Source organism: Propithecus coquereli, unplaced genomic scaffold (assembly GCF_000956105.1).
Source record: "Propithecus coquereli isolate 6110/MARCELLA unplaced genomic scaffold, Pcoq_1.0 Scaffold39, whole genome shotgun sequence".
Classification (NCBI taxonomy): Eukaryota; Metazoa; Chordata; class Mammalia; order Primates; family Indriidae; genus Propithecus; species Propithecus coquereli.
In genome coordinates this window covers 8956661-8971357 of record NW_012149618.1, presented here as the reverse complement: position 1 = coordinate 8971357, position 14697 = coordinate 8956661, and positions in this window count along the sequence as shown.

The following is a 14697-nucleotide window of genomic DNA, read 5'->3' as shown; positions in this document are numbered from 1 at the left end:
ACCACTCCCTGCTAATTTTTTCTGATTTTAGTAGAGATGGGTTCTTACTCTTGTTCAGGGCTCAGGCTGGTCTCAAACTCTAGAGCTCAAGAGATCATCCCGCCTTGGCCTCCCAGAGTGCTAGGATTACAGATGTGAGCCACCACGCCCGGCCCCATTTTCTTAAATTTAATTTTCATTTATTCATTCATTAAATATTGATTGAGAATCTACTGTGTGACCAGCCCTGCTCTGGGTGCAGGGGACACAAGAGTGAACAAGATAGAAAAGATCCCTGGAGCTCACATTCTAGGGGTGGAGAGACAGATAATGGGATTTGTATTTATCTTGTTCTGCTATAAAGAAAATAAAATGGGTTGATGTCCTAGACAGTGACTATTGGGAGTGGTGGCTGATTACGCAGGGTGATCAGAAAAGCTTTCTCAGTGGAGATATTAGAATGAAAACCAAGTGTCAAAAAAAAAAAAAGAAAGAAAAAAAGAAAAGCCAGCCACCTAAAGGGGCTGGGGAAAGAATATTCCAGGCAGAGGGAAGAAAAGTGCAAAAGCCTAAGAGAGTTGCTACCTGAGCATGATTACACTATAAGAACGTTCTTGGGAGAATTTTAATGTCTTTAATGATACTGAGTGCCTTCCTGTATTTCATCACTCAACTGAGGGCTCACAGACTGAGGCCCTCATTCCCCAGCAGCCAGACTGGCTGATGGCACTTAGCTGAGTTCCATCCCAGCCTAAGAAAGTCTCTCCCTCTCCCTGGTGACAGACGGTATCCAACGACTGGCCACAGAGGTATAAAAACCCAGCCCCCTGCCTCGAAGTGCCATGCAGGTCCCAAGCACCCCATGGGCTGGCTAAGATGACTGGCATGACTGCATCCCAGCCCCACTTCTCCCCTTCTCCCTCTGCCCTGTCCTGCCTCCTTCACTGCCCTACAGGAGCTGGTGCTGACGGCACTTCCCCTGGTGCCTTGGCCTGATACTTAGCTCTCCACCTCAGCATCTCTTTCCCTGGGACGTCTAGCTGAAAATCTAGGTTGATCATTGTAATCATTCATAAATATTAAAATATAACAGCAGCACCATCACCAAATTCAATCATTTAAGAATGCCAGTGTTTCTTTAATCTGTGCTTAAAAATAACATGACACGCAGTCCTATCTGGTCTCCATGCTTCTGGTTTTGCCACTCTGAAATCCGTCCACTCACTGCTGACTGATGCTTCCCAGCCACAGACCTGATCCTGGTGAGCCCCTGCTAAAGCCCTTCAGTGGCCCTCCTGGCCTTAAAGACAGCATCCGATCTCCATGGTCCACAAGTCTCTTCGTGATCTAGCATCCGCCTTCCCATCTAGCCCTTCTACCCGCCTTATCCAACCCCAGGCCTCGGCATTTTGGCTGTGCTGTTTCACATCTTCTTGCCTGTCTTTGAACCTGCAATTTTTAAAAATAACATGTTTTAAAATAGAAAAGGGATGCTTAACAAATCCCTTTTTATTCTTTAACACCAACTTCTCTGAAAGCCTTCCTTAGCCCCCATACCCAGAGCTCCTAAGGCTCCCTTTGTACCTCTACTTGATACTGTGCACTTTTTTTATTATTGCACCTATCACTGTAAACATCTGCCCATTTCTGCTTCTCAACCACACCATCATTTCCTTGAAGTTGGAGAATATGTCCTATTCAATATCAACCCTGCCCCAGCATCCAGCATAGTGCCAGGCACATTAGAGACACTCAAAACGGCTGCCTCATTCTGATTTAGTAGGGAAAAAAGTATAAACACAAAACATATCTGTAAAATAGATGCTAATTAGCAGACATTTTGCAATTATTGAATCCATCTTAGTTGACAGGTCTCCTTCCATCAGGCCCTAAGAAAGGAGAGGCAGATGTATCACTACTCCAATGTTTGTATTGTAAATGTAACCACCACGCCCCAATCCCTGCAAGTCTCAGGGATCTAAAATCTTCAGGACCCCACAGACGGCTCCATTCCCATACTCACCCGCTTTAGCTAAACCCTCTACGTTAACAGTTTCCACTCTGTTTGGACCTTGTCATGAGTATCTGTTCATCCTTCCACTCTACATAAAATGACAGAAAAGACAATGGACAGATCAGAGCAACACCCTGAGTGAGTTGTTTATTTATGTTCACAACAGTCAAAATCGCCAAAGCCCTCCATGAATTGAAGAAAACCTTCTGGTTTGGCAACTAACAAAGAATAGACTATCTTTTCAGAAACTTTGCTGAGGTCTACTGCATTTAAACATTGACCACTAATAACAGCAATAATGAGCTCAACAGAAATATAATCATTCCCTCCTGATAACTCCAATGTACAGAAGGGACAGTGTTATAGCAGAAAAGTCAGTGGCCTTCAAGATAATACACTTGTGCTTCAATTCTCTTAACAGCATGTGGCCTTCAGCAAGATATTTAACTTTTCCTAGCTTCAGTCTCATCTGTGAAATGGGATTATCTCTAACTCCTACTGTCCTTGTGAGAATTAAATAAACAGGGCCATATGTGAGAAAGTACTTAGTCTAGTCTCTTGCATAATTAAGGCTTCAATAACTCTTCCCTCAAAGCCACACGTTTTCACCAAAAGCATTTCCCTTATGTTGTAAAACTCAAGCACAGCAGATCAAAAGAAATTAATTCTTATAAATTAATATCATCACTCCACCCCACGAGTTTAAGATATTTTGATTTTGAATTTCTCATTGCAATCTTACTTCTACATGATCAGAAAATCCGTTTATTTAAGAAACTATATCAAACTGCCAACCATATACACAAGGCTGTAGTACATTTGATTTCCTTTTCCTAAATAAGCTGTTTGAAGAATGACAGCTAAATAGTAAAAAAGAAAAGCAAACCCCCTAGAAAGTTATTAGCTTTATATACCTTTTTATCCTGGAAAATACCTAAGCAGATAAAAACCTTTCTACATTTCTTAAAAGCACATTTTTGTCTGACCACCTGCATGCTAAATTGTACAATAATGGAATTTAAAAGGGTTATGATAGTAAATCTCTCCAATCAACATAAAACCAACACCACCAAAAATTTTGCCACTCCAGCACAGTATTGAAAGACAACAGCTCATATCTGATGTATGTTGAGCTTATTTTTTAAAATTCATGTTACTCATTGTTTATGAGGTTGGTAATATTTAAAGATACAATGCTTGAATTAAGAAGAAAATAATCGACAAGCTTCTATGTCTTTTGATATGTAAAATGATAAGTCCTGTCAAGTAGACTAGAGGCTAGAGAAAATCTTTAAAAAAGAAAGAAAAGATTTTGGGTAGATACTTATTACACTTTTGAAATGTTTACTATTCTGAAATAAAGATTTAAATGACTGGTGATTACTGGCTTTACAGAAATTTCAGAGAACTAATTTTTAAAACCATTAACCATTTAAAACTTTTTTTTTGTTTTTCGTTCTCTGATATACTCTGACAAAGAGCAGCAAACCATTGCTGTGTGACATTCTTGGAGTGTGCTTCTTTTTAAGAAATTAAAAATGAAGCGATCATTTAAAAATAAATAAATAAATAAGTATTAATTGGTCTTTGGTGTAGCCCTGCTTGATGCAAATTATACCACTTGTCAAGACTTTTGTTTAGTCACAAATAAAAGGCTTAGTGGATACAGGTTTGGCCTTTTGCTACAGGTTTTCTGCCAAACTGTGACCTGAAATGAATCAATTGGTATTGAGTGGGGCCTCCTGACTCTGTAATTTAGTGCTGACAGTAATTAGCTAAGAAGGAGGTGTTATAATGAAAGCTCAGAGCATGGTGTTTATGTGATTTTTACCCAGTTGCGATAGATGGCGCCTCCTTTTTCTGTCTTTTTCATTTACTACCTCTGAAAAAGGAGAAGGTGCAAGTCATAAAAGATACTGGCTGCTTGACTCTCTCTCTGATAAATCTCCGGACAGTGAAGACCTTGGCTTTAAATTAGCTGTCAGGCTTCAGCCGTCTCACTCACCGGCTCACTCCGGAGTTAGCAACAGTGCAAAGACATTACAAATGGATGCCTAGGTCTAATCTGATTAATGCCTTCTTTTGTAAACAGACTTTCCGCATAGATCTGCGGCATAGCAGATGCCTGTAATAAAGGTTAATCTTCGCATCAGTAGCATATTCAAGACATCTTGCTTTTTCACAGTTCTTCTTTTTCCTGTGTGAATTTCAAATTCTCTTAGAATAAATGAGAAAGAGATCTAATAGTAGAATCAGGATCTATTGTTAGAAACTTCCTGTGTAAATAAAGAATCGTTCCTAAACATCTATTTCATAGAACAAAGGAAATCCTCTATATGATTCCAAATTGAAGCTTTTCCTCCTTGGCCCTTAAAAAATTGCTGTAACAGGGAAGGTCCACACCTAAATGACCCCTCCATGACTCTAGCTTGAGATAATTTCCTTGATGGAACGGAGCTTTTGTATTAAGTAGTCTAATGTTAGGTGCTGGAGAGTAATCCGACTGCATAACCAAACACTGAAAACCCATCAGGAGGCCTGTCTTTCCCCCACTGCTGCCAGTCTTTGTGTTGCCTGAATGTCAGTTGGCTACTACGGGAAAAGATGGAGAGAAATACAAATCCAAGAAGACAGAGGCAGAAAGAGTGTGCTAATACATTTTTACTTCATCCAAAGCTGAGTTCAGGAAGGAACTGTTGATATGAGATTTTTGTCACCTCAATTATTACCAATAAATTGGAAGTAAATCGTCCTTTCAAGTGTTCATTGACAATGTCATTTTCTCAGCTTTTTAAAGCATTTTGTTGCCATAAATTAGATCTTTGCTTACTCTATTCCAGAGAGGAGAAAAAACAAAACTCCTTGATAAAAACAACTATTTAATTACTTCACTATTCTAGAAAATAAGAAATTCTGCCTAAGATTAGTAAGTTGTATTAGTCCATTTTGAACAGTAAAATAGTAAGAAAACAAGAATTATGTGCAGAAAATTGGTTAGGAATTCCAATTAATTCTAGATCATTTTTCAGGGTCTTTTTAGTCTATATACAGACTATGTTTGCATAATTTAATTTGGGTTTCCAGAACACTAATCTTCTCCATATTCAAATGAAATAGAAAAATACACATCCCCAAAATTGAGGGATTATCTGGCCATTTGCTACTGTTCACCTCCAGTTACTGCATGTTCTTGCTCTATATCATCTTTCTTCTTCTGAAGTAAAATTCTGCTGTAATAAAAAGGCTTCTAATGTAATCTGAGTAAAATTCATGGTCATTTGATAGAAAGATTCATGGTGATCCATCTAATCTCTTGTGTCTATGACTGCAACCTTGGACAGGAACCATTATCCCCAGTGAAAGAACTGTTAAGAACTAGAAACTAGAAACTGGCAGGCAGAAAACACACTGGGAATCCTCCTTCCTTGGGAAAATAGGGACCAATAGGGTTAAGCAAGATCCAAGAATATGGAGCAAAAGGAGCACATTTTAGGACCTAAGGAGGCAAGATCCCAGCCCTGCTTCCAGTCCTCTTGCTATAGCACAATTGTACACCCTGCTTGAACGAACAAAAAGAAAGTTATAACACGACCTATGAGGGCTGTCCAGATAGTATCCAGCCATTGTTGATTTGTCCAAATAGAGACATTTATTACATTAACAATGGCTGGATACTTTCCAGACAGCCCTCATATATGTGATTCGTTAGCCAAGAATCAACCAGAAGCAGAAGAAGGAAAAGAAAAAAGAGATAATGCTTCTTTTGGAGAAGTATTAGGATGTGTCATTTTAAAGAATTGAGTATTCGTGTTCTTTGGTTTGTTTGCTTGATTTTTAAAATGTACCCATAGCTCCAGAGCATTTTATGCCTGGGTAGTTGAAGCACTTAGCACCATATCACTAAGAATCACGCCAGAAAGAGCAACAGTTACCAGATTGCCTTTTCTGTAAAATTTCCGATCCAAAGTTGGTGAAGGGATAAGCCTGGTGCCTTACATTTCAGATAGGAAAACATTAGCACAAAACAGGAATAAGAGTATGTGCCTTTGGAAAGAAATGTTTTAAATATTACGGTAAACTGAACAATGGCCCCCAAAGATATTCAGGTCCTAATCCCCAGAACCTGTAAGTGTTTCCTTAAATGACAGAAGGAACTACACGTGTGTGATTAAGAGTCTTGTAATGGGGAAATTATTCTGCATTATCCAGGTGGGCCGTAAATGTAATCACAAGGGTCCTTATTGGGGGAAGGCAGAGAGAGATTTGATGACAGAAGAGGAGAAAGAGATGTGATGACAGAATCCAGAGGTTGGAGTGATGTGAAGAAGGGATGAAGTCAAGGAATGCAGGCGACAACCAGAAGCTGGCAAAGTCAAGGAGACACATTCCTCCTCCACCACCACTCCATAGTCTCTGGAAAAACCAGCCTCATCCACATCTTGACTTTAGTCCAGTGAAGCTAATTGCAAACTTTTGGCTTCCAGAACAGTCAGAGAATAAATTTGTGTTGCTTTAAGTCCTGAAATGCGTGGCAATGTATTACAGCATCAATAAGAAACTAGTATAATCATGTTCTAGGTTTAAGTTAATATTAGGCAGCCAGAGACATTTTTTAAAAAGTAAAATGTAAAAATGAGCAAAAGCACAGCCTTCAATTCTCTAGTATTTTAAAGAACGAAGCTCAACTTTTAAACGTAAAGTGTTATTCACTCGAAGCTAAATTTACTAAAAGTAAATGGCTGGATGTAAGAAAATAGTACAGCATTCCTAGTGTTATTTCTTCTGATTTGCACTTAGTTAAAAATCATAAAGTTCATTTTGAACAGTGCTTTGATTTCTGAAGGCATGTTATACCAGCTATTGCTTAGAATTATTTTAGCACTCTTCTGTATTCTCATACTGCAGAGGCTAGAAGCTTGGGAACTACATTTCTCAGAATCCCTGGCCAGTAGGATTCCAGTTGAGATTCCATCAAAGAGAGGGACTTGCAGGTGATTTGAAAGGCAAAGGGTGCAGGATCTGCTCTTCCTCACACAGCAGTTCATACTTCTGCAGCAAGGCGGCAGCAGCTTCCTTGTTGGGTTTTCTGATCTACTGGGTTGGGTTTCAGCTGAAGTGGAGGCAGAAACTGCCTACAATTTATAGATTCATGGGAAGACCTCTACCTCCTGCTTTCTCTTCTTCTGGCCTTCCCTAAAATTTTGTAAGCACTCTGCAAAAAAAAATTATTTTCTCCTTGAAAATTCTGGAGACATCTAGGATAATTTCTATTTTTCTCATTAAACTCTGATTTATACAAACAAGAAGTTAGAAAAGGAAATTGTCCTATTTTAAAATATCTAAAGCTATGTTTCTCAATTAAAATAACTATAATACATGTTGACACACTGTTTAAATTTCCAAACTATTTGCTAATATACAATAATTCAGAATAAAGAGAAGTTTTCTTTCATGAATCTTTGGATATGTAAAGAATAGTAAAGATGGGCTTGGGGTGTTTGAGTGGCAACAGGTGAAAGATTCACCTTATAAATAACGTATTTCATAAGACTATTTGTGCAAGTCTGTAGTACTGGGTAGAAAGAAGGAAAGGCTGAGTCCTGGCAAGGGGCGAGGGAGCAAAGGATATTGGAGTGGCATCTTTCATTTTTCTTCCTCTCTCTAGTATTCTTTGATCACCTCTGAACATTTTTTGTTTTTTAAGAATTAATCTATTCCCTATATCCTTCACTAAGTCTATATCCAAGTTAGTTATCATCCTGCTAATATAACATTTAGGTTACATTTTTTGTTTTTTAAGAATTAATCTATTCCCTATATTCTTCACTAAGTCTATATCCAAGTTAGTTATCATCCTGTTAATATAACATTTAGGTTATATACTATATTTTTTAATAAGAGTTTTATTGAGACATAGTTCACATAATATAAAATCCACCTTTTTAAAGGATATACTTTAGAAGTTGTTAGTATATTCAAAGAGTTATGCAACTGAGTCACCACTGTTTAATTTCAGAACATTTTCATCACCATAAAAAGAAACTTTGTACCAGTCAGCAGTCACTACCCATTCTGCTCTATCCCAGCTCCTGGCAACCACTAATCTACTTTCAGTCTGAATGAATTTGCCTATTCTGGACATTTTATATAAATGAAATTTACAATATGTACCTTTTGTGATTGGCTTCTTTCACTTAGCATAATGTCTTCAAAATTCATCCATGCTGTAGCAAATATCAATGCTCCATTCCTTGTTATTACCAAATAATATTTTGTTGTATGAATATACCACATCTTGGTTATCCATTAATCAATGGTGGATATTTGAGTTGACTCCACTTTTCAGCTATTATGAATAATGCTGTTGTGAATATTGATATTCAGTTTTTGTGCAGACATATATTTTCAATTCTCTTGAGTTTATACCCTTTAAGAGTAGATTGTTGATTCATATGTTAATTCTAAGTTTAACATTTTGAGGAACCAAACTGTTTTCTAAACTGGCTGAACTGCCAGCACTGTATGGGGGCTATAATTTCTACACATCATTGCCAACGCTTATTTTATTATTATAGACAAGCTAGTGGGTTGAAAGTTGTATCTCATTGTGGTTTTGACTTGCATTTCCTTAACAACTAATGATGCTGAGCATCTTTTCATGTACTTGTTAAATATTTATATATATTCTTTGGAGAAATATCTCTTTTTCTAAATCCTTTGCCTATTTTTATTTCATTTTTTGTCATTTTGAGTTGCAGGAAATAATTTTATATCCTGAATCGAATATGGAATCAAGTATTAAAGACATGATTTGCAAATATTTTCTCTGTTCTGTGAGTTGTTGTCAATTTCTTGATGGTGTCCTTTAAAGCACATAAGTTTTTTATTTTGATAAAGTTCAATTTGTCTATTTTCTTCTATATCTTCCTGTTTGGCTTTCAGTGGTTTGATTAGGATGTGTCTAGATGCATATATCTTTGAGTTTATTTTACTTACAGTTTGCTGACCTGCTTATTCATGAAAGAATTAATGATGTTCAGACAATTTGGGAAGTTTTGAACATTATTTTCTAAACATTGTTTCACCCTTTTTCTCTTTCTCCTCTCCTTGTGGGACTCCCATTTATACATTCATTGATATACTTCATGGTGTCTTTCTATTTTTGAGGCTGCTTCTTCTTTTTTCTCCTATTTATCAAACTAGAAAATCTCAATTGACATATCCACAAGTGAGAGGAAGGTGGGGATAGAGCCAATGAAAGCACCACAAAGCTCGCTGCTTACCAAGACTTAGCCGATTTTCTGGAATAAATGCTTCTCAAATTATCACAAGTCTTGGTTAACTCCAAATTCCTGAAAATATTAATTTTAATAATTTTTGCCAATATTCTCATTGCTTTTATAGCAGAATGGATTTTTTCTGGGGTTCTTACTTCACCATTCTGGAAGTACTATCTTAGATCATATTATATTAAAAGATCATCTGTCTCCTTTCTGACCTTAAGTTACATCACCAAGCCCTCCCCTGTTCTCTTTGGCTTAGGAAGTACCAACCTCTGCTTCCATTTTGCGATTCCTGATATTTTGTTTTTGTTTTACTTCACTGTAGCAGGTATGGATGGAGCAAGCCAAACACACTCAGTTTTTATCTTTCTTATTTCCCAGAAATGAAAAATTAAATATAGGATGGAAGGAAAAAAAGAAAAGCTAAACTGAGACAGTCTTTTTCTGCCATAGCTTTGGGGTTTGTTTTTTATGAAAATGTGCTCAAAAGACAGTTTTATTTATATTACTGATTTTCTCTCATCAGCCCAAAAATGTAATTGGATCAAAGTTTACATATAATTATATATAATATACATATCATAAATAGTAAGCATTTGCAGGGTTAAATGGGAACAGACCTAAAAACATGATGAAACTGAGAGAAAAAATTATAGTAGGATAGACTTCAATGACATAAAAAGTGGGTACTTTATATTTTGCATCAGTTAAAAAATAACCTACAACAGTAAGCCAACAGTAAGCCTAATATTGCCTGTCTATATCTTACCACATCCATGACAACATTGTTTAATGTATTGCATACTTGTATAACCTTATTTTTATGAGGCTGTATTCAACATAGTACCTTCCTAAATTTGTAAAGTATAAAACATTGTGTTTCTCTGTGTATCAGCACCACCAAGAGCTAGAAAAGACAGCCTGTCCTGACTTTAGATTATTTACTAAGACTAATATGGCATATGATATGGACAAAGGCAGGCTGAGTTCATTCCATATTACCTATCGAGACAGAAAGAATCCATTTTGTTGTTGTTGTTGTTGTTATTCAGCTGAGGAAAGATGGTATGATCATCGCTGGGGAACATGAGTGAAGCAAAATGATACTATCTTAGCATTCTGGATTTTTACCTAGATGAATACGTAAATACGGCTGCCAAGAGTAAACAGATATCAGCCCTATAGTTAATCCTAACTATGTTTTAAAAATAAAGATATCTTGGCTAAACAATGTAAAATGTTGCTAATGATTGCTTATTATAAACATTCAAGCAACGAAAATGTCTATATAAAACATCATAAACTACTCTCTCAATTTGTGCTTCTCTCTGCTAAATATATGGCTTATTTCTCTTATTAGGTCTTCTGCTTATTCACACTTCTTTCCATCTGCAGCTGATTCTTTCTTTTTCCAAATTTCAAATCATGAATTTATATGGACACTATGAAATGTACAAAACCTTGCTGGATACTCACAAAGCAAAACGTAAGGTAGAGTTTCTCTCATCAAGGAAACTAAAATTTCAATGTGGAGAGAGGGATAGTGGGAAGATGGGGAGTATTTGTTCTATGTTTTAACAATTACACAAAATCTTAGGATGCTGGTTCAGGATATTTGTGGTTCAAAAAAAAGAATATAGCTGGCATTTTCCTCTCCCCGCTCTCTAAGAGTAACCTTTTGCCTGATTCTGAATTATATTCATAAGTTCTTCATAGCTGAACATATATTTCAGATAATGTTTATCAAAATACATGTACCTAGTTTCTGAGCCCAACTTTCACTCAAGTACTCTCAGCAAATACTTAGAAAGACACTAAAGGAAAAGAAACCCCAGGCCCAAGGAGGGTACTTCTGTAAGCAGTGGTGCAAAGATGAAGGGTTCTTTGTAAATGTTGGTTGGAAGAATGGAATTTCATTTATAATGTGTACTTTTTTCCTGACATCTAAGAAAGCCAAGGAGGAAATATTTACACTCAGAAAGGTAAGATCATAAGGACCAGCTATATAAATAAAGTGCACCCACATGTGAAATACAAAACATTTTATTTGTTTATTGACATGCTAGGTGAAACTATAACAGCATAATGAGCCAGAAAAAAAATTAAGATGGAAAAGAAATGAACTGTGCCAACAAAAATATTTACAGAGGAGGTAATGTCAGCAAGATGGCATAATAGATAACCCTGGACCCACCTTTCCCCCCCAAAAAACATACCGATTCAGCAACAATTCACAGACAAATTCTCTTTCTGAGAAATCCATAAGCTAATTGAAAGACACCCCAGGCAAAATTAAAACCAGACTCACCAAAGTATATAGGGAGGTTTGGGATACCTTCTCACCAGAATCCCTACCACTGGCACAATGCCACATGATCAGAAGGAGACCATCTAGCCCTCCCTTCTCCCAGTGTAGGAAGAGAGTTGGCTCACACATCCTGTGCCCCAACTTTACTGAGGAAGCTCCCTGGATGACTGGCTTCTGTCTTGCCAGTCTTGGAGCCCTGGTGGGGCCAGCATTGTCTAGCCACCTGGGGGAGAACAGAGAAGGTGGCTTGGGCTAGTAGACACCATAAATCTCCCCCCACCTTTGATCCACAAGACAAATCCCATCCTTTCAGCACAAAGCAAGCAGATGAAAAACCCCAGCTCTCAGCTTTCCTTTGGGGAATGAGAGTTGATCCATATGTTCAATGCTCCAACTTCTCAGCACTACCCAAAGAACTGGCATCTTTCTTGCCAGTCTTGAAGCTCTGACAGTTCTGGTGAAGTCTAACCACGTGGAGAGTATAGAGATGGCAGTTTGAACTGGTAGACACCATAGATCCTCTCCTCTGGTCAGCACAGAGCAAGCAAACAAAAACCACAGCTTCGTGTTTCTTTATGGAGAGGGAAAGAATCAGTAGAGGCCCCCAGATTTTCTGACCAGGCTGATTGGTGGGAGTCTTCTTTCATTTGAGGCCAGTCTGTGAACACCAGGAGAGATGCCTACATTGTCTAATGTGCAGACACCAACACAGAGTCAAGGAAAATGAAGATTCAGGCAAAGATCTTTTAAACAAAGGAACAAGATAAATCTCCAAAAACTGACCCAAATGAAATGGAATTATATGATTATCTGACAGAATATTCAAAATAACTGTCAAAAGTCAAGTGAACAACATATGAACAAAGTGATAATTTCAACAAAGCAATTTTTAAAATATTTAATAAAAGTACCAAACAGAAATCATGTAATTGAAGAACACAATAACTGAACTAAAAAGTTCACTAGAAGGGTTCAACATCAGATTACATCAAGCAGAAAAAATGACCAGCAAACTCAAAGACAGATCATTGGGAATACTTTAGTCAAAGGAGCAAAAAGAAAAAAGAATTTAAAAGAGTAAAGAAAGTTTAGAAGACTTATGGGACAGCATCAAGTAGACCAATATACACATTATAGGAGTTCAAAAAGGAGAAAAGAGAGAGAAAGAACTAGAAATTTTATTCAAAAACATAAGGGCTGAATAATTCTCAAATCTGGGGAAGAAAATAGACATCCAAGAGGCAAGGATCCAAAAAGATACCAAATAAGAGGAACCCAGAAAAATAATCAAGTTGTCAAAAGTCAAAGACAAAGAGAAAATTTTTAAAGCAGCAAGAGAAAAGTATCTTGTCATATATTAGGAAACCCCACGTAAGATTATCCATACATTTTTCAGCAGAAACTTTACAGGCCAGAAGGGAGTGAAGTAATATAGTCAAAATGCTGAAAGAAACACCTGCCAACCAAGAACACTATGCCAGACAAAACTGTCCCTCAAAAATGAAGGAGATTAGCTGCGCATGGTGGCACATGCCTATAGTCCCAGCTCCTCGGGAGGCTGAGGCAGGAGGATTGCTTGAGCCCAGAAGTTTGATGTTGCTGTGAGCTAGGCTGATGCCATGGCACTCTAGCCCGGGCAACAGAGTGAGATTCTGTCTCAAAAAAAAAAAAAAAAAAAGAAGGAGAGACAAAGACTTTCTTAGACAAATAAAAGCTGTGAGAATTTATCACCAGTAGATTTGCCTTACAAGAATTCTAAAGGGAGTCCTTGAAGTTAAAATGTAAGAATGCTAAACAGCAACACAATTACACAAGAAAGAAAGAAACTCATTGATGAATATATAGACAAATACACAATACTGGGTTACTGTAATGGTGGTGGGTAAATCATGTTTAATTCTAGTATAAAAGATAAAAGACAAAGCTGTTTAAAAAATAAACATAACTGAAAATATGTTAAAAGGTACACAATGTGAATAGATGTAAACTATAACAACAGTAACATAAAATGAGGAGGGAGATAGTAAAGTGTAGAGTTTCCTCAGTTGTAACTGCTGCTAACTGCAGTGTATATTCAGGGCAACTTGAGTCTATGCTCCCAAGTTGCAGTCCTCAAACTTGGCCCAAATAAACTCTTTATTTATGCTTTAAAAATAAAAAAGTTTAGAGTTTTTGTATGCAATTGAACTTGACTTGTTATCAGCTTAAAACAGACTGTTATAACTATAAGATATTTTATGTAAGCCCCAAGGTAACCACAAAAAAAAGTCAATAGAAGTTACACAAGAGGAAAAGAGAAAGGAATAAAAGCATTTCAACACGAAAAATCAACAAAACATTAAGGAAGAAAGAGAGGAAAAGACAAACAATAGAACTATAAAATTAACAGAAAACTAACAAAATAGCAATAGTAAATCTTTCCCTATCAATGATTACTTTAAATGTGAATGGACTAAACTACTCAGTAAAAAGACAAAGCACCTGAATGAATTAAAATATGAGACTCCAAAAAATTTGGAAATTAAGCAACATACTCTGTAAAAACCATTACATCAAAGAGAAAATTACAAAGAAAATTACAAAATACCTCAAGATAAAAGAAAACAAAAATATAACATAGCAAAACTTACAAAATGCAGAAAAAGCAGTACTAATGGGGAAATTTATTGCAATGAACGCCTACATTAAAAAGGAAGAAAGATTTCAAAGAAACAACCTAAATTCATACCTAAAGGTACTAGGAAAAGAACAAAGTAATCTCAAAGTTAACAGAAGGAAGGAAATGATATAGATTATAACAGAAATAAACAAAATAGAAAATGGAAAACCAAATAGAAAAAAATCAATAAAACAGACTTGGGTTTTTGAAAAGACAAACAAAATTGACAACCCCTTAGCTAAACAAAGTAAGAAAAAGAAAGAAGACTCAAATAAATAAAATCAGAAATAAAAGAGGAGACACTATAACTGGTGTCACAAAATGAAAAGGATCATAAGAGACTATTGTAAATAATTATACACCAACAAACTGGATAATCCAGAAAAATGTGAGTAAAATTTCTAGAAATATACAACCTAACAAGATTGAATCTTAAAGAAGTATAAATAGAACA